We start from the raw sequence: 22,096 nt of genomic DNA on the forward strand, positions 1-22,096 counted from the left end.
GGCTGTCAGAGAGGAGAGTGCAGTGACCATGGAATGTGGTGTGGTTAGTTTTTGCGAGCTGGGTGAACTCATGTGCTAATGAGTGGGAGGATCATCCCAACCATTGGGAAACCACCCACTTCTTCTTTTGACCATGCCTTGGAACTGTCCTGGCACCTCTGGGATGTCATTTAGTTTGCAGATTGAGGATCAACATTTCGTTGAATTTGACTTGTCATCTTGGACCCATTTGATTTTAATTGGTTTATGTTATGTCCTTGGACTATGTCATTTTTGCAAAAGTTGTGCCCTGCCCCCTTCCGTCCTGTTTCCTGCTCTTTTCCTGAGCCCTGTTCGGGCCCACAATGTTGCCTCTACAATCCTCAGGAGAGGCAATCAGAAAATATCTGGTCTTTGGGAGAGAAATACTATATAATATCCAATCCCTCTAGATATTCAGGCCTTCATCTTCCATGTTTTCTACAACATGTGCAACAACAGCATCTCTCAGTGAACACACTAGGGCAGTTGAGAGGCATACAATGTCTGCTAGAAGTCCATATATTGGTGGCATCCCTTCAAGGGCAATTCAGCTTCCAGGGATAATGTTTGCCACTTTGGGAGTTAGCCCTGTGGGCCGTTTGGGCCAGAACACTTGCCTCCCTTCTCCTAAAGTTACAAACATAGCTCTGGACCAAATCTCCACTCCACTTTTATGGAACATATTGTCTGTTGCCTTTTATCATTCTGTCCTTAAGCTACTTACTAACTCCTATAACCAGGACCCTGCCCCCTTGTAGGCAACATCACTTCACCCAGCTTATTATTAAAATACTCTTAATGTCCCTAACAGGGCCAGATAACCCACTCCTTTGTCACTTTTTCTGCTATTACCTAAAAGTGGGTCTATGACAATGAAATGTTTACTATTGGAAACACCCTAAACTGCTCTTAAGAAGGACTAGGGGAGGAAATCAGTGACTTACATTCCCTCAGAGCAATAAGAGGATAAGGCTTATGGCTATTTCACCAGGTTCCCAGTCTCAGGGCACAGAATTGTATTGCTTTACATCATGATATCTATTCCCATCAGTGGTGGACAAAATAGCAATGAGTTAAGATTACAACCCCTTAATCCTACCCAGTACTAGTCATGCTGGGGACCTTGGGGACACCCAACTCCAGCCTGGGGATCCCAGGAGGTCGACCTGCCTAGGGATCTCATCCTCAGGAGGTCGTCACGCCTCAACCTGCTTGGAAAACTGCCAGTCTGGGGGTTCCAGGAGGTCGTCACCTGCCAAGGGACTCAATTCTCAGGAGGCCGACCTGCCTCGACCTTCCTGGAATTTGATCTCCAAGAGGCTATTACACCCCAGCCTGCCTGGGGATCTGCACCCTGACCTGGGGATGCCTGGCTCTCAGGTTGCAACAATACTGGGTAGGATAAGCTTCAGAAAGACTCACCCCTAAGGAAATCCACCTATGGAAATAGAAGGAAGCCTCTTAGTTGTGGGAATGTGCCCAGTATCAGCAATAACTCAGGAGTCCAATGAGAACCCCATTGACTTTCTGGAAAGTCTAAAAAAGGCCCTCCAAAGTTTACCAATCTGGACTTAGACTCTTATAAGGGACAGGTGATTTTAAAGGACAAATTCCAGTCCTGATGTGCATCAGACATCAGGATGAAGTTACAACAGCTACAGCAGTGGGACCCTGCTGCCTCTTTAGATGAGATGGTCCAGATAGCCACCAATACTTTTTGTAACAGAGAACAGGAGAGGGAGGCCAAGGCCCAGGAAAGGGAGAAAAGGAAAAAGACAAGGCATCCCAGATGCTGGCCGCCCTCCAGGGAAGCGTTATGGCAAACCCCAAGTCCTTGAAGGACAAGGCAAATGCCTAATCTGTAGACAGGCAAGGTATTGGGCCAAAGTGTCCAAACCATGACAAGTCTCCTAAAACAGCTTGCTACAAATGCCATCAATTGGGACATTGGGCAGGATTCTGCCCTTGGGACCCAAGAACCTCAAGGTCAAGAGTCAAGCCTTCCCTCATGATGGTTAACACAGGGGCTACCTACTCTGTCCTGACCTCCTACTCTGGAGCCTTCTCCTCCCAAACCTGAACAATTTAGGTGCTGGAGGAAAACAATTACAATAGGATTCACCTGAGCACTTCTTTGTTGCTGGGATGGACAAATATTTTCCCACCAGCTTCTGGCAGTTCCTGACTGTCCTACTCCTTTATTGGGAAGAGATCTTTCCCTGCCTTTTAAATCTTGCAGCTATTGCAATTCTAATAGAAGATACTTTATAACTCTCTCTTGGAAGCAAACTATTTTTACCAGCCACCCAGTGAAACAACTCCTGAATGGGAGAGGCCATTTATGGATGTCTGATCAAGGGATCCTGAGATATCAAGTTGTGCTGAGGGAAAATCCAGGCCTGACTACATCCTCTTGTGAGGTTCTTAACCCAGCCACCCTCCTGCCTACCCCTGAGGGCTCTCTCCCCTTTCACTCTTGCCTAGAAACCTTGGACCACTGGATAAAACCCTGAGAGTGATTGTCAGAAGATCCTCTGACCAACCCTAAGGAAATCTGGTACACTGATGGAAGCAGCTTTGTCTTGGATGGAAAAAGAAGGGCCGGATATGCAGTAGTCTCCAATTTTGAGACCATAGAGGCTAAACCTTTGCCACCAGGTACTTCAGCCCAATTAACTGAACTCATTGCCCTGACTCAAGCTTTAGAGCTGGGAGAAGGAAAAAGAGTAGCCATTTACACTGACTCCAAGTATGTCTTTCTGTTGCTACATGCACATGCGGCTATTCGGAAAGAAAGAGGCCACTTGACTACCCGAGGATCCTCAGTCAAATATGGTGATCAAATCCTTAGACTCTTGGAGGCAGTCCATCTGCCCACTGAGGTTTCAGTCTCTCACACTAAAGGGCACCAAAAAGGGAGCACAGAAGTGGCATGAGGAAACCAAGCAGCCAATCAGGCAGCTAAGAGAGCAGCGTTACAGAACAATGACCTAATAGGGGTTGCCACCCTAGTTCCACAGACTAATTTGCCAGAAACTCCTTCATATACTGAAGGTGAGACTCTTAAAGCTAAGAGTGAGGGGCTTCAAGAAGAAGGCCCTATATTGCATGGTTCCAAAAGGAGGGACCACTGTAAGGCAAGTGGTCTCCTCTTGTCCCACTTGCCAATTAAACAACCCCCAAGGAGCTCATAGGCCCCAGCTTGCCCAGGCCATCCAACAATGTGGGACCTACCCAGGAGAGGACTGGCAGATGGACTTCATTCAGATGCCAGTTTCTCATGGGTATAAATACCTATTAGTCATGATAGATACATTCACAGGATGGATAAGGCTTTCCCACCCAGACTGAGAAGGCTGAGTTCAGTTCAGTCCAGTTTAGTCGCTCAGTCATGTCCAACTGTTTGCGACCCCATGGAGTGCAGCACGCCAGGCCTCTCTGTCCATCACAAACTCCCAGAGTTTACTCAAACTCATGTCCATTGAGTCAGGGATGCCATCCAACCATCTCATCCTCTGTAATCCCTTCTCTTTCCACCTTCAATCTTTCCCAGCTGCTGCTGCTAAGTCTCCAGTCGTGTCCGACTCTGTGCGACGCCATAGATGGTAGCTGACCAGGCTCCCCTGTCCCTGGGATTCTCCAGGCAAGAACACTGGAGTGGGTTGCCATTTCCATCTCTAATTCTTTCCCAGCATCAGGATCTTTTTCAAATGAGTCAGTTCTTCGCGTCAGGTGGCCAAAGTATTATAGATTCAGTTTCAGCATCAGTCCTTCCAATGAATATTCAGGACTGATCTTTAGGATGGACTGGGTAGATGTCCTTGCAGTCCAAGGGCCTCTCAAGCGTCTTCTCCAACACCACAGTTCAAAAGCGTCAATTATTTGGCACTCAGTTTTCTTTATAGTCCAACTCTCATATCCATAATGACTAATGGAAAAACCATAGCTTTGACTAGACTGAACTTTGTTGGCAAGGTATTGTCTCTACTTTTTAACGTGCTGTCTAGTTTGGACATAACTTTTCTTCCAGAGAGCAAGCGTCTTTTAATTTCATGGATGCAGTCACCATCTGCAGTGATTTTGGAGCCCCAAAATATAAGGTCTGTCACTGTTTCCATTGTTTGCCCATCTATTTCCCGTGAAGTGATGAGACCCAATGCCATGATCTTAGTTTTCAAATGTTGAGTTTTAAGCCAACCTTTTCACTCACCTCTTTCACTTTCATCAAGAGGCTCTTTAGTTCTTCTTCACTTTCTGCCATAAGGGTGGTGTCACCTGCATATCTGAGGTTATTGATACTGGATCCTGCAATCTTGGATCCAGCTTGTGCTTCACCCAGCCTGGCATTTCACATGATGTACTCTGCATATAAGTTAAATAAGCAGGGTGACAGTATACAGCCATGACATACTCCTTTCCCGATTTGGAACCAGTCTGTTGTTCCATGTCCAATTCTAACTGTTGCTTTTTGACCTGCATACAGATTTCTCAGTAGTCAGGTCAGGTCATCTGGTATTCCCATCTCTTTAGGAACGTTCCACAGTTTGTTGTGATCCACACAGTCAAAAACTTTGGCATAGTCAATAAAGCAGAAGTAGATGCTTTTCTGGAACTGTCTCGCTTTCTCATTGATCCAACAGATGTTGGCAATTTGATCTCTGGTTCCTTTGCCTTTTCTAAAGCCAGCCTGAACATCTGGAAGTTCATGGTTTACATACTGAGAAAGAATTTTGAGCATTACTTTGCTAGCGTGTGAGATGAGTGCAATTGTGCAGTAGTTTGAGCATTCTTTGGCACTGCGTTTCTTTGGGATTGGAATGAAAACTGGCCTTTTCCAGTCCTGTGGCCACTGCTGAGTTTTCCAAATTTGCTGGCGTATTGAGTGCAACACTTTCACAGCATCATATTTTAGGATTTGAATTAGTTCACCTGGAATTCCATCACCTCCACTAGCTTTGTTTGTAGTGATGCTTCCTAAGACCCACTTGACTTGGCATTCCAGGATGTCTGGCTCTACGTGAGTGATCACACCATTGTGTTTATCTGTGTCATGACAATCTTTTTTGTATAGTTTTTCTGTGTATTCTTGCTACCTCTTCTTAATATCTTCTGCTTCTGCTAGGTCCAGACCATTTCTGTCCTTTATTGTGCCCATCTTTGCATGAAATGTTCCCTTGGCATCTCTAATTTTCTTGAAGAGATCTCTAGTCTTTCCCATTCTATTGTTTTCCTCTGTTTGCATTGATCACTGAAGAATGCTTTCTTATCTCTTCTTGCTATTCTTTGGAACTCTGCATTCAAGTGGGTATATCTTTCCTTTTCTTCTTTGTCTTTCATGTCTCTTCTTTTCTCAGCTATTTTTAAGGCCTCCTCAGACAACCATTTTGCCTTTTTGTGTTTCTTTTTCTTGGGAATGATCTTGATCACAGCCTCTTGTACAATGTCACGAACCTCCGTAGTTCTTCAAGCCCTCTGTCTATCAGATCTAATCCCTTGAATCTATTTGAATGCTTGAACGGTTCTCTGGAGACCTATAAGTCCTCCTAGAGCTAACACCCCCCAAAAGATGCCCTTTTCATTATAAGGGACTGGAATGCAAAAGTAGGAAGTCAAGAGATACTTGGAGTAACAGGCAAACTCTGCCTTGGAGCACAGAGTGAACCAGGGGAAAGGCTAATTGGGCTTTGCCAAGTGAATGTGCTGGACATGGCAAACACCCGCTTCCAACAACACATGAGTAGAGTAGAAGACTCTACTCATAGACATCACCAGATGGTCGATCCTGAAATCAGAGTGATTATATTCTTTGCAGCCGCAGATGGGGAAACTCTATACATATATGACCACTATATGTTCCAGGGACTCAGGTCCTAATTAAAGTCTGGAAGCATGAGTCCCCAAAGGCTCAACTCCAGCCCACATGAAAGGGTCCCTACCCCGTAATACTTTCTACCCCCGCAGTAGTCAAGGTACCAGGGCATGACTCCTGGATTCACAACTCACAAGTCAAGGCATTGAATAAAACAGAAGAGGACACTCAATACATTGTGATACTCTGGGAGATCTCATATGCCTATTCAGGACTACAAATGAGTGCCATTCTAATGAACAGCCTAAGATTAAGTGTCTGGGGATAATATTTCTCAGGATAGTTCTAAAGAGCCAACACTGCTTGACAGGGGTTGTACTCCAAAATAGACAGGAGATAGATCTCCTGATCCCTGAACAAGGAGGGGCTTGAGCCATCTTGAATGAGACGTGTCATTTCTGGGTAAATACCTCCTAAAAATATTCAGATCCAACAGGAGCTCAAAGAACAAACTGGAGAGTTCTTGGGGTGGCTACAGGTTCTCTCTTCTCCTGGTGAGGGGGGATTTGGTGTTGGCTAATGCCCCTACTAATCCCTGTTATTACCATATTGATGCTGCTTATGACGGCTCCATGTATTATCAGTTGTCTAGCCCATTTTGTCTCTGCTCAGGTTAACAGGCTACAACATGCAGTGCCAGTTTAACAAGGATATATATACACTACAACCGACCATGGAGAATATCACTCACCCTTGGATGGACACAGCAAGAGGGGGATGCCCAATGCCCCTCACTGGTCCAGCTCAGCAGGATGTAACCAGAAAGACCTTGATGCCCCTATTCCCAAAAAATTTGGCCTCCCATCTCTCCGGATGTTAGGTAGTTAGAATAGGTAAAAGGAGTCCAAAGTGATGGTGGTGAAAAGACAGAAGAAGGGAAAAGCCCAGGAAAATAGAGCAAAGGAAGATCCAAGGACCTGAGTGAGGACCTGGGGTAAAACAAACAGCCCTCCTGGCTAGCCCAGTTTACATGGGACAGGCTCAGGTGGGGGAGAAAAAACATATAAGAAGAGGAGCCAAAATTGAGCTGGGGCTTCTCTTCTCTTCCCATCTTTTGGGTTGGCCTGCCCTCCCGCCTCCAGGATGTATTTTCCTTTGCTTGCCAATAAAACTGAGCTATAACTCTGGTCCATCTGTCGCTTCAAATTTTTGCTGTAGCAAGACAGAACCAAGGAAATCACACACTTCCCCAACAGTTTCATGCCTGCACTCACCACCTGCAGTGGTTTGGAGCCCAAGAAAATAAACAAGGTGACAATATACAGCCTAGACTTACACTCTTCCAAATTTGGAACCAGCCCATTGTTCCATATCCAGTTCTAACTATTGCTTCTTGACCTGCACACAGATTTCTCAGGAGGCAGGTCAGGTGGTCTGGTATTCCCATCTCTTTAGGAATGTTCCACAGTTTCTTGTGATCCACACAGTCACAGGCTTTGATACAGTCAATAAAGCAGAGATAGATGTTTTTCTGGAATTCTCTTGCATTTTCCATGATCCAATGGAAGTTGTCAACTAGATCTCTGGTTCCTCTGCCTTTCCTAAATCCAGCTTGAACATCTGTAAGTTCATAGTTCATATACTGTTGAACTGGCTTGGAGAATTTTTAGCATTATTTGCTAGTGTGTGGGATGAGTGCAATTATACGATAGCTTGAACATTTTTTGGCGTTTCTCTTCTTAGGGATCGAAACAAAAACTGACCTTTTCCAGTCCTGTGGCCACTGCTGAGTTTTCCAATTTTCTTGCATATTGAGTGCAGCACTTTCACAGCATCATCTTTTAGGATTTGAAATAGTTCAATTGGATTTCCATCATCTCCACTAGCTTTGTTTGTAGTGATGCTTCCGAAGGCCCACTTGACTTGGCATTCCAGAATGTCTGGCTCTATGTGAGTGATCACACCATCATGATTATCTGGGTCGTGAAGATCTTTTTTGTATAGTTCTTCTGTGTATTCTTGCTACCTCTTCTTAATATCTTCTGCTTCTGTTAGGACCCTACCATTTCTGTCCTTTATTGAGCCCATCTTTGCATGAAATGTTCCCTTGGCATCTCTAATTTTCTTGAAAAGATCTCTAGTCTTTCCCATTCTATTGTTTTCCTCTATTTCTTTGCACTGATCACTGAGGAAGGCTTTCTTACCTCTCCTTGCTATTCTAATTGTTTTCAATATATTTCCTTTCAAATATTTCAAGCATTATTTATAAGCCCAATTTTTTATACTTTTCTAAGTGACTATAGTTTTCTCTGTGTCACCAGGCATGGTGCACTGTTTAGTCTTATTCATTGCATGGTTTTAGGATCCTCCCCTCTGTTCCTTAGATTCGGACGTCTCTAGCAGAGAATCACTGATGTAGTTCACTGAAATAAAAGATTGTCACCAATCCTTACTGCTCTTTTCTTCAAGTTAAAACAGAGAAATGTACCTTTAAAATATCTTAAAAATCTTAATTATTTTCCAAACATGCAGAGAATGAAAAGGACTCTTTCTTAATCAGGGTTCTGCCTGTAGAAAGGTGTCATCAAAGACCACAAGGTGTTGTTGGTCTGGGTAGGTTGAGGCAGAGTCCTGATTAAAAAAGAGTCCTTCAACCTACCCAGACCAACAACACCTTGTGGTCTTTGATGACACCTTTCTACATGCCGAGTACCATCTTCATTCTATCCAGCTATAACCTGGTGAGAGCCTAAGTACTGCAGTATCTGGATGGATGATAAAAGTATGGTTGGTACATTAAGAGAAAAGAGGAGATGAGAAAGAAGCTTAAGAAAGGATAGTATATTGATTATTTAATAAAGATGATAGAGTCATTTTCAGTTTCAATTTCTTCATCAAAATATTTATCTTAATGGAGGGGGGGAAAGTAGTTAAGGCCAAAATCTTATTATTTCTACTTCCACTGTAACAATGCTTATATACATCCAGTGAGTTAACGTTCAAATCCTTCATCACTTTAACTGTTAAAGTTTATTGTATAATTTCAGTATTTTTCCATGGTAGTGTGGTAGTATTTTTTATAGTTTTATTGTGCTCAAGGACACTGTGATGTGGAAACAGGAGTAAATAAACCAGGATCTACCATTCTGGTGTTATTTTAATTCAGGACATAATGTACACTCCAAAATAAATATAAGAAATGTGTTAGAATCTTTTGGAAAAGTATATTACACATACTCAGATGTATGATTAGATTAAGTTATTCCTTTCAAATAAAATAGGAACCAGATTTTACTCTGTCCCAAAAAGACAGATTTTATTTAATAGCTCATTATGTTAGATTTGTTTATTGCTCTAGAAAATGTCATCATTGTACTGGAGTCAGGCAGATAAGCAAAAATTAATTTAAAACCTATCATGTGCTGACAAATCATACCAACACAGGGAAAGTTTTAGGAGACAAAGAGAAATGTAAGTTTGAATATTGTATTCCATGGCATCAAAATTCAGCAGTAATTTAACAAATATCTCAATGGGGAGCTGGGGTTTATCTATTAACAGTACGCTAAAAATATGAGAAAATGCAGTGTGTGAATCACTGCATGAATTAACTGAAAGAGAGGGAATCTGACATGAAACAAAAGTAAGAATGGAAGTCTGTGGACCCCAATATATATTCAATATGACAGTCAAAAAACTGTATCCTTGAAAGTTGCCGTTTGAGAGCAGTGAGGACATATGATTATCATTTTATATTAATGAAAAATTGTGATGTAATTGGAACAACTATAGACTTGGTATAAATAATTCCCAAAGGTTTTTACACTTTAGGTCTAAGCATAAAAATAAAACACTTAATAGCACGTTTCATTACTACATGATTATATAGTCTTGGCATTTTAATCTTATTCATGGAACAGGTATAGGCAGCTAACTTCATATAGTCTAGTAATTTCTAGGAGTGCTTTTATTTAGTGCTTAATTGTCATTTAGATAAAAAGAAATTGAAAATAGATTTAAAACTTGCATTTTGGAAAAATATTTAATAGAACATTGACACCTCTGTAGGCAGCATGACACTCCCCAGCAAACTGCTGACAGCTGGAGAGCTTCATCAACCCAGTTTGCATTCAGCTGTTTCGAATAGCATAAATTCTCCACAAAACTTCATAGATACATTTATCAATTTCTGCAGACTGTGAATTATAAATTCTGTTTAAGACTGTGTTAGGCACACAAGCTGAGAAAAAAAAAAAATGAGCTGACAGTTAAAATCTCCTGATTTTGTAACATCTAGAACAGTCATTAAGCATTTAAATTTAGAGCTAATTTATTTAGTGTGTCAAAGATACCAATTATGAGGGATAGTTTTATAATATATAGAATCTTAGTCAAGCCAATTTTATAAATTTTGGAGATCAATAGCATGTCATTCTTCATACTATTTGTTGTCTGGCTAAATCATGATAGGAGAATATTATGATATCAATTTTCTGGATTTTTCTCACCAAATTATACACTGCTGTGACAGAAGTTGCCTGTTTTTCACTAAAATCCTTTCTCTACACTTTCCACTGAAAAGAAAAGAAAGAACTGTAGCTGGATATATTATTGTTCAGCTAAACTATCCTTTCCAGCCTTCCTTATAGTTAGAAATGGTGAATAAATGTTTGCTAATTGAATGTAAACCAAAGTGATATCTGTCACTTCCATGTTTGGATGTTGTAAAACCACTATACTGATTCCATACTCCCTTTCCCCTCCTTGACAGTGAAACTCAGACATGGTGGTGACCAAACTTCAACCATGCAATAGCAACATTGCCCTAGTACAGTAGTTGGCAAACTGCAGCTTACAAGCCAAACCCCCTCTTCTGCCTGTTAAGAAAAAAAAAATTATTGGAACATAACCATGTCCATTCATAACGTAGAGTCTATGACTACAATGACTGGGTTGAGTGGCTGCACCGTACACCATATAGCCTGTGAAGCCTAAAATACTTACACTCTGCACCTTTACAGAAAATGTTCACAAATCCCTGCCCTAGAACATGGTGGAAGCAGTCTGTGTCCCTGGATGAGCATGTTGTTTGATCAGGGCTGCACCACTACCTCGGGTCATCACTGCGGGAGTGTTATGGGAAGAGAAATGTTATTATTTTTTTAAAGTTACTTACTACTGGATCTTTTAATTACCAGCAGCTTGGTATTTTGCTAAATCAAGTCACTCTGAAAAGAATATGAAAATGAACAGCAATAATCAAATAAGTTCCCAAAATAAAAGCTAAGTATCAAAAAAAAAAAAAGCTAAGTATCTAATCAACACTCTTAAGTGTAGAACATGACTCACTTCATTCTAGAAATTCTGTCTCTTTAATAATAAGCATCATAGAGACAAGTACACTATTTTACTATAATTCATATGCCAGTAATATAGCTAATCAGTTTTATGGAGGATATCCATATTGATAACAAATGTTTGTCCTACATACTGTATAAGAATTATTGTCTTTTAAATTTAATATCCAAAAAAATTATATGTGCAATTTTTTTTTTTTTTATTAGTTGGAGGCTAATTACTTCACAACATTTCAGTGGGTTTTGTCACACATTGATATGAATCAGCCATAGATTTACACGTATTCCCCATCCCGATCCCCCCTCCCACCTCCCTCTCCACCCGATTCCCCTGGGTCTTCCCAGTGCACCAGGCCCGAGCACTTGTCTCATGCATCCCACCTGGGCTGGTGATCTGTTTCACCATAGATAGTATACATGCTGTTCTTTTGAAATATCCCACCCTCACCTTCTCCCACAGAGTTCAAAGGTCTGTTCTGTATTTCTGTGTCTCTTTTTCTGTTTTGCGTATAGGGTTATCATTGCCATCTTTCTAAATTCCATATATATGTATTAGTATGCTGTAATGTTCTTTATCTTTCTGGCTTACTTCACTCTGTATAAGGGGCTCCAGTTTCATCCATCTCATTAGGACTGATTCAAATGAATTCTTTTTAATGGCTGAGTAATATTCCATGGTGTATATGTACCACAGCTTCCTTATCCATTCATCTGCTGATGGGCATCTAGGTTGCTTCCATGTCCTGGCTATTATAAACAGTGCCGCGATGAACATTGGGGTGCATGTGTCTCTTTCAGATCTGGTTTCCTCAGTGTGTATGCCCAGAAGTGGTTACCATTACACGCCAGTCAGGATGGCTGCTATCCAAAAGTCTACAAGCAATAAATGCTGGAGAGGGTGTGGAGAAAAGGGAACCTTCTTACACTGTTGGTGGGAATGCAAACTAGTACAACTGCTATGGAAAACAGTGTGGAGATTTCTTAAAAAACTGGAAATAGAACTGCCATATATGTGCAATTTTAACATAATTGCTCTTAAGTTCTATAATCAACATTTTTTTTTATTTGTTCAAAGAGAATATATGACTTATCTGATATGTAAACCAAGTTATTATTGTCAATGTTAGTCTATTAAATGTTCTCAGAACTTGAGAACCAAAAATCTAGAGAAAGGTCACTGATATGTTTCTAGCTTTAAGAATGATTTAACAACACAATATCCTTTATCAATGACATCCTGTGTCCTGAAAACAATGCAAGAACATAAATACCAGTTATTGAAATATCTGTTTCTCTTTTCTAGCTATAGGAGTTTCTAAAATGAAAGTATGAATTTTAATTTTATCTGTGCATTTTCCAGGTTTTGCCATCAGTTTGTCAATTTTTACTATCTGGAATAAAATTTCAACAAGAATGTACAGTGTTGGTAACTTTGGCAGGAGAAACATAATGGTTCCTGGCAGTCAAGATTGCCTTTTCCAAAGGATCCTAAAATATAGAGAATTTATAATGAGCTAAAAACTAAATATGAGCATTTTATATTTAAAAATAATATTAAAATTTATTTAAGAATGGATATAATTCAGTTGAATAGTCAATAATTTGCAATCAATATAGGACTACTCTTCATTTACAAAATTTAAAAACAATGCTGTAACCCAAGGCAATTGTACCTTGTTAAAAAGCCCTTTATAAATATTTTCTGAATAACTTGAGGAACTTTAGGAGTAGCTTATCAAATTGACCTGAAGACAATCTAAAGCCTGTTAATTTAAAAAAAAATCCTCCTCACACACACACACGCACATGCACACACGCACACACACACACACACACTGCACTGGACAATAATTAAGTAAGAGACCATGTTCAGTTCAGTCAGTTCAGTAGAGACCATGTTAGTTTTGCTTAAATGCAAACTTAAAACATGGTAACAGTTCTAAGACAAATAGAACTAGGATAAGAAATATCTACCAGCTCCCATCATAGCATCGATTTATTTTGTGAAACAGAAATCAGATGAGGAATCTAGGATCTTCTCAGTTCTTCCCATGTTTTCAGGATGTAGGGCTTGACAAGAACACATCCTTGTGAGGTTAATTAAGTATTTCTCCCAATTTCTAACTCCTCCTTCATTTGATTTTATTTGCTATAACACAAGTGATTTTACAATTCAAAAAATAAAAATGAAAGGAGTTAGCAACAATGGAATGCTTTTTGAAAATTCTGGGACTAATCTCCAAAAGTAAATTTTAGAGCATGATAGCATGCCAATAATAAGTTTTAAGTGCTGGGCCTTTTGCACTGAGAATTGTATATATGTTGCATTCAGAATATCAGAAAAATACAACTAGAGACAGCAGGGGAAAACATTACACTGCAAAGAAAGGTATAAAAGTGTAAAAGTTTAATGGCTCTAGAGGAATTCAGTTCATTTTGCTTGGCTTTTACAACTAACAATATAAAATAAAAAATATTCCTTATTTAATAGTGTAAACTGTTTAAATTAAAAATCTCCGTAGCACCTTTGTAATACTATCTTGACAACACTAAGAAAAAAAGGAAAAAACGATACCATGAAAAAACAGAATGAGTAATACAGAAGACCAGAGAAGATTTCACAGATAGATGAAAGAAACAACCATAAAAATAATAATTTTTATTCAACAATAATTGAAATTAAAAAGAAAAAGTACAGTGTTATGGGTTATATGTGTTCATGACCCAAATAAATTGAGCATATACAATAATCAAAATTGTAACCATTAGGTAGTTAGAATAGGAAAAAGGAGTCCAGAATGGCGGTGGTTAAAAGACAAACAAGGGAAAAGCCCATGAAAATAGAACAAAGGCAGGTCTGAGTACCAGAGTGAGAACCTCAGGTAAAACAAATAGCCCTCCTGGCTAGCCCAATTTACACAGGGCAGGCTCAGAAAAAAACATATAAAAAGAGGAGCCAAAACTGGGCCAGGGACTTCTCTTCATGTCTTTTGGGTTGGCACACTCTCATGCCTCAAGGATGTATTTTCCTTTGCTTTCTAAATAAAACTGAGCTGTAACACTGGTCCCTCCGAGGAAATTACATGGGGCTGTAACACTGGTCTGTCTGTCACTTCAAGTTTTTGTTGCAATGAGACAGAACCGAGGAAATTACAAATTCCCCTGGCATAACAAAAGTTCAAGTACACGCTGCTGCTGCTGCTAAGTCGCTTCAGTCGTGTCCGACTCTGTGCGATGCCATAGATGGCAGCCCACTAGGCTCCTCTGTCCCTGGGATTCTCCAGGCAAGAACACTGGAGTGGGCTGCCATTTCCTTCTCCAATGCATGAAAGTGAAAAGTGAAAGTGAAGTCGCTCAGTCGTGCCCAACTCTTAGCGACCCCATGGACTGCAGCCTACCAGGCTCCTCTGTCCATGGGGTTTTCCAGGCAAGAGTACGGAGTGGGGTGCCATTGCCTTCTCCCAAGTACAGGGGCTTCCCTGGTGGCTCAGAGGGTAAAGCATCTGCCTGCAGTTCAGGAGACCTGGGTTCAATCCCTGGGTCGGGAAGATCCCCTGGAGAAGGAAATGACACCCCCTTCCAGTATTCTTGCCTGGAGAATCCCTCGGATGGAGGAGCCTGGTAGGCTACAGTCCACAGGGTTGCAAAGAGTCGGAAACGACTGAGTGACTTTACTTTCTTTCTCCCAAGTACATGCTAGTCACATTTATTGTTTATTTGTGAATAATATAATCAAACTCTGAATTAAACAGAAAATAATTTATTGATATGTTGACAGTTACTGAATCTCTAGAAAGAGGCAGAAACAGGCTCAGAAAGTTAGCAGGAGGTAGAGAAAGCTGGCCAGCCAGAGCTATTGGCCAATTGTCATTCACCAAGCAGTCTAGTGAAGGTGCCAACTACCAAGAGCCCTTAACACCAGATGACACAGCTTGCACCAAGGATATCATTTGAGATGAACATTGGGAGCTACCATTGGCAATGATGCTGCCGTCTCACATGAAAACCTCATGTTGCTTCCTCCACTAGTGGCAGCATTTTGCCCTAAAGGCATTTTTTCATGGTTCTGCTTCTTTGCATCATTAAATACAAATCAGAGGCAAGAACCTCTGAGGTCAAGCAATTTTTGTGTGTTCTAGTTGAAAGGGCATCTAAGGAATTGAATATCTAGTCTTCTTTAATTTCATATTATTAGAGTCAAACTCTATATTTATTTGTATAGATAATTCCCCAGAGAAAAGAGATCATAGTTTGGAAAGCCAAAGGAAAAAAATGTCCTAAGTAATTCCAACTCTGGCTTCCCACTGTCAATATAAACCTGTCTCCCTATCATTTCTCTGTCCCCCACTTTGTTCCCACTAATGTAATCCAATTATCTTCAAGCAATACAAAGTACATCTCAAGGCTCATTAATTCCACATTTATCTCCCAGCTAAATACATCTGGGTGATGGCTAGCCTTTCTTTGGTTCTCCAGACTCAGAAATTAAGCCAAAAAAGAAAAAGAAAAAAGAAATTTCAATACATAGATAAATAGGTATGACCTATATCTATTATGTAAGAGAAAATATACATCAGAATAATATGTGTGTATTATTCCTATTTCTGTATTAGATCTAGGCTTCCCGGGTGGCTTAGATGGTAAAAAAACACCTGCACTGTGCAAGACCTGGGTTGATTCCTGGGTCTGGAAGATCCTCTGGAGAAGGAAATGACAAACCACTCCAATATTCTTGCCTGGAGAATCCCAGAAGCCCACAGAGGAGTCTGGTAGGCTATAGTCCATAGGATCACAAAGACACAACTGAACGACTAACCCTTTCACTTTCAATACATATATAATCCATCCACGTGAAATATATGTCAATATAATAGGTTATGTATGATACACACATATACATGTGATGCAACAGGAAGAGATGTTGGTATAGGACACAGCTCTCAGTTCTCACTTCACTTCTCTAAATGACAGTAGGGTATGGCTCTCACAAACAATGTCATTCTTTTGTTATTTATTCTTTTTTCTTCTACTTTATCTTCAACTATTGCTTTAGTGCAATAGATTTTTTTTTTATTCTGAGAAACCTAAAACTTTATTTCATGGGATATAAGTTCTTAGTGACATGCACATAAAATATTGGCATCCTTTCATATAGAGTTAGGATTTACTTGATTTTATGCCAGTGTGTTTATTAGTGAAGGATGCACTTTAGGTTTATGTCTCTGCCTTTTTCTTCCTACTTGTTCTCCAGCAAACACTACAATCTCCTGTTTATTTTGGGAAAAAAAAAGATTAATTATAGTAGTCTAATTATATATCACATTTCGGTATCTTGGAGGCAAAATATGTGTATTTTGGCATTGAGGAGAATTGTCTCATCTATGGATCACTCATTTGATCATATTTTGAATGATTGCTTGCTTATTTATTCTTTAAGGCTAGGTACATTTGGGTAGTAGGTTATATATGGTAACATCAGCAAATATCTTGAACAATTCCTCCATTTGCTCTCAAATAAGTTCCTGAATATGAAGCAATGTGGATAGGGTACCATGATATAATCAAAGCCATTAAATATAGCCACAAAAGTGTTCAATAATTCTGCAGGAAAGAAAAGCAGACATGGAAATCAAAAAGAAATTCAGAGTAAGTGTGTATTTTTCTGGGCAATATTATAGTCCTGTTCATAACAGGAAAGGTTCTAGTGTAACTGCTGTAGGGAGCAGTCTGGTCTCATGATGTTTTTTGCCATAGTGGGCTCATGCTGGTTTCTACTGAAGGGAAATTGGTTCATATGAGGAGAAGAAATTCATATGAGTACAGAAACATTGTTACTGAAGTCATGTAATAACTGCCGTCACACCAGTAAATCCACAAGTATATGAGTTCTTCTCAGAGTCCTTTCCTGACTGTTCTGTCTACACCATCACCTTCCCTCATTTAATCTCTATCCCCTTACTCTGCACAGAGTACTAGCTGACAAAATATTATATATTTATGTTACCTATTTGATTCACTAGATTTTAAGTCAAGAGTTTTGACTGATTTATTTCCTTCTGTACTCCTTGCACCTAAAATAGTTCTCAGCACATTAGAACTCACCAATAATCCTAATACTGACTGAATGAGTAAATATACCCATTGAACAAGCATGGCAGAGGCCAGAAAAAAGTGAAGAGTTAATCATCTGTCAATTTATCTGCATGATTTCCAAGAATCTTTTCAGCAAACAGGTACTTCAGTAATAAATCATAGGCCACCTATATTTTTGTGCTGTAGACTATTAAAATGCATTTTCCAAAAAACCTTGACCCCAGTTCTCACATTTTACTTCTTCAAAGTACATAATCATCTAACAAAAAGGAAAGAAATGACAGCCTACAGATAAATGTAGATACTTTTCTCAGGCTTCATTTTCCAGGTAAAGAGAAAACAAAAATATTCCTTGAAGTTCTGCCTCCTGGAGAGATTTCCCATCCTAATTGTCATTCTGGACATTTTTCATAAGTTTCCAACATACCAGAAAGACGTATTTGGGGATACAATATGAATCAACACTCTGATATTCTTTAAATGGTTTATCAGTATTTTTCAAATCTATGATCGCTTTTGGCTTATCCTATAATAAAGGTGGATATAATAATTATTATATCTATTGTAATCATATTTACAATGTAACTATGTATGTAATATTAATGAAATATATATAATACCACATATAATATATTATTATATATTTATATTTATTGTTATAATTAATATTAATATATTATACATTATAATATATAATATAATTATTATGTACAATATTATAACAATATATTATATATTTATATATTTACATAATTATATTTATATTATATAAATATATTAAATATTTGTATATTTTTATATATTATATATATTTATATTTATATATTATCTATATTTATATATTATGTGTATTATATAAATTATAATTAAATTACTTATATAATTATATTATTATAAATATATCTATATAATTATATATTTATAATTATAATATATTATAATATAGTAATATTATATAACTATATAATATAAACATTAATTATAACATTTATATATAGTATAATATATACTATATTATATATTTATTATAAATGATATTTATAAATAATAAATTTATTTAAATAATAAATATATTTTCTATTATATATAATTATATTATTATATATTATATTATATACAATATATTCTAATTTATATTATATTTATTTATATTATAATTTTAATTTATATTATACATTATATAGTAAATATTATATCTATTATAAGTATAATCATTATAATTATAAATATTATAATATATGATATAATAATTATCCTATAATAATTGTGCTTACATTAGAGTAAGAAAATAATTGGAATAATTCTACCTAAAAATACCTTTGCAACTATATTACTCAACTTAGGAACTTTGGAAAAAAGCTTGGGGATATTATGGGGTCTAATGAGGATTACCTGGGGTCAGATGTATAACAAAACTTCTTTCAGTAACTGCCCTACACAAGCTATCACAATGATCAGCAAAAGGTCTTTCTGGTTCTTTAGGAATTAGTATTAGTCTCCCATAGTTCTGGAAACATTTCAGTATTTCAGTTTCCTTAGAACAAAGCTAGCCTGGTAATTATTCCCAGAACCCTAGAGAAGGTGATAGAGAGCATTCACAGCATAATCTAACAATGCTGTTTCAGGAGCCTTTCCCAGTTTGCAATATGATTTTTCTTCATTAAATATTTCCAAAATATTTTAACTGTTTCAGGTCTTTGGATTGGCTGATTATTATATCAGACTAATTATCTCCATGTCCATCTTACTCCTGCTTCTTCAGCAGTGTCCCATTTTGGTGTGATCACTCACCTAGTGCCAGACATCCTGGAATGTGAAGTCAAGTGGGCCTTAGGAAGCATCACTACAAACAATGCTAGTGGAGGTGATGGAATTCCAGATGAGCTATTTCAAATCCTGAAAGATGACGCTGTGAAAGTGCTGCACTTAATATGTCAGCAAATTTGGAAAACTCAGCAGTGGCCACAGGACTAGAAAAGGTCAGTTTTCATTCCAATCCCAAAGAAAGGCAATGCCAAAGAATGCTCAAACTACCGCACAATTGCACTCATCTCACACACTAGTAAAGTGTTGCTTAAAATTCTCCAAGCCAGGCTTTAGCAATACATAAACCATGAACTTCCAGATGTTCAAGCTGGTTTTAGAAAAGGCAGAGGAACCAGAGATCAAATTGCCAACATCCATTGGATCACCGAAAAAGCAAGAGAGTTCAAGAAAAACATCTATTTCTGCTTTACTGACTATGCCAAAGCCTTTGACTGTGTGGATCACAATAAACTGTGGAAAATTCTGAAAGAAATGGGAATACCAGACCACCTGACCTACCTCTTGAGAAACCTGTATGAAGGTCAGGAAGCAACAGTTAGAACTGGACATGAAACAACAGACTGGTTCCAAATAGGAAAAGGAGTATGTCAAGGCTGGATATTGTCACCCTGCTTATTTAACTTATATGCAGAGCACATCATGAGAAACGCTAGGCTGGATGAAGCACAAGCTGGAATCAAGATTACTGGGAGAAATATCAGTAACCTCAGATATGCAGATGACACTACCTTATGGCAGAAAGTGAAGAAGTGCTAAATAGCCTCTGGATGAAAGTGAAAGAGGAGAGTAAAAAATTTGGCTTAAAGCTCAACATTCAGAAATCTAAGATCATGGCATCTGATCCCATCACTTCTTGGCAAATAGATGGGTAAACAGTGGAAACAGTGGCTGACTTTATTTTTCTGGGCTCCAAAATCACTGCAGATGGTGACTGCAGCCATGAAATTAAAAGACGCTTACTCCTTGGGAGGAAAATTATGACCAAACTAGACAGCATATTAAAAAGCAGAGACATTACTTTGTCAACAAAAGTCCCTCTAGTCTAGGCTATGGTTTTTCCAGTGGTCATGTATGGATGTGAGAGTTTGACTATAAAGAAAGCTGAGCACCAAAGAATGATGCTTTTGAACTGTGGTGTTGGAGAAGACTCTTGAGATTCCCTTGGACTGCAAGGAGATCCAACAAGTCCATCCTAAAGGAGATCAGTCCTGGGTGTTCATTGGAAGGACTGATGCTGAAGCTGAGACTCCAATAATTTGGCCACCTCGTGCGAAGAGCTGACTCACTTGAAAAGACCCTGATACTGGGAAGGATTGAGGGCAGGAGGAGAAGGGGACGACAGAGGATGAGATGATTGGATGGCATCACCGACTCAAAGGACATGGGTTTGGGTAGACTGCGGGAGTTGGTGATGGACAGGGAGGCCTGGTGTGCTGTGGTTCATGGGGTTGCAAAGAGTTGGACACGACTGAGAGACTGAACTGAACTGCACTGATCCTGGGATTCTAAGAGCCAATATTATGTGATGCATATCCAGTCTACAGGAAAATCCACTAACAAACATTTTAAATATCTGGAGATCCTGTCTTAAATTTTTAAAAGTTTTAAGTAGAGTTCATTTTTTAGAGTAGTTTCAACTTTATAGCAAGCTGTTTGGATAGTATGCAGAGTTCCCATGTATCTTGTATTCCCACACACACAACCTTCCTCACTGCCGATATCCAGTATCGCAGTGGTACATCTGTCACAAGTGAGGAACCTACACTGACTCATCATTTTCACCCAAAGGCCATAGTTTATATTAGGGTTTATTCTTGGTGTGAAGCATTCTATGAGATTTGACAAATGTATAATGGCATATACCCACAGTTTTAGCATTCTACAGACTAGCTTCACTGCACTAAAAATCCTCTGTGTTCTATTCATTCTCCTCACTGGTCACTGAAAACTACTGACCATTTTCCATTTCCAGAATGTCATATAGTTGGAATAATACAGTATGCATCTTTTCCATGTTGGCGTCTTTCACCTAGGAATATGCATTTAAGCTTCCTAGATGTCCTTTTGAAGATTGATAGCTTATTTCTTTTTAAATGCTGAGTAACATTTCATTGTCTGAATGTACTAAAGTTTATTTATCCATTCATTTACTGAACGAAGTCTTAATTGCTTTCAAATTCTGGCAATTATGAATAAAGCTGCTATAAACATTCTCATGCAGGTTTTTGCATGGACTTAAGTTTTCAGCTTTTTTAGATAATTACCAAGGAATGCAATTGCTGGATCATTAGTTAAGAGCATGTGCAGTTTTGTAAGAAACCACTAATTTTTTTTTTTAAACAAGGCTAGGCCGTTTTACATTCCTATCAGTGATAAATGAGAGTTCCTATTGCTCCACATTTTCTGCAGAATTTGCCATTGTTAGTGTTTTGGATTTTGACCATTCTAATAGATGTGTAGTGGTATCTCATTGTTATTTTAATTTTCAATTACCTAATAATAATTCATATAGGGTGGAGAATCTCCTTATATGCTTATCATCTGTGCAGCCTCTTTGGTGAGATATCTGTTCAGATCTTTTGCCCATTTTCAATTGGGTTATTTCTTTTATTATTGTTGAATTTTAAGAGTTCATCAGATGATACTTTCTTGTATAACAGTCTTTTATCAGATATGTACTTTCCAAATATTCTCCCACTCTGGTTTATCTTATGCTCTTGACAGTGTCTTTCTCAGAGAACTATTTGAATCTTAATGAAGAACAGATTATTAACTGTTTCTTTCATGGGTATTGCCTCTGGTACTGTATCTAAAGAGTAAATGCCATACTCAAGGTCATTTAGGTTTTCTGTTTTCTTCTAGGGGTTAGTGGATTTGTATCTTACATTCAGATTTATGATCCATTTTGAGCTAATTTTCCTAAAGCATATAAGATGTTTCTAATCTTCTTTTTTCTTTTTCTTTGCATGTGATAGTCCAGTTGTTCCAA

Source organism: Dama dama, chromosome 17 (genome assembly GCF_033118175.1).
Source record: "Dama dama isolate Ldn47 chromosome 17, ASM3311817v1, whole genome shotgun sequence".
Taxonomy (NCBI): Eukaryota; Metazoa; Chordata; class Mammalia; order Artiodactyla; family Cervidae; genus Dama; species Dama dama.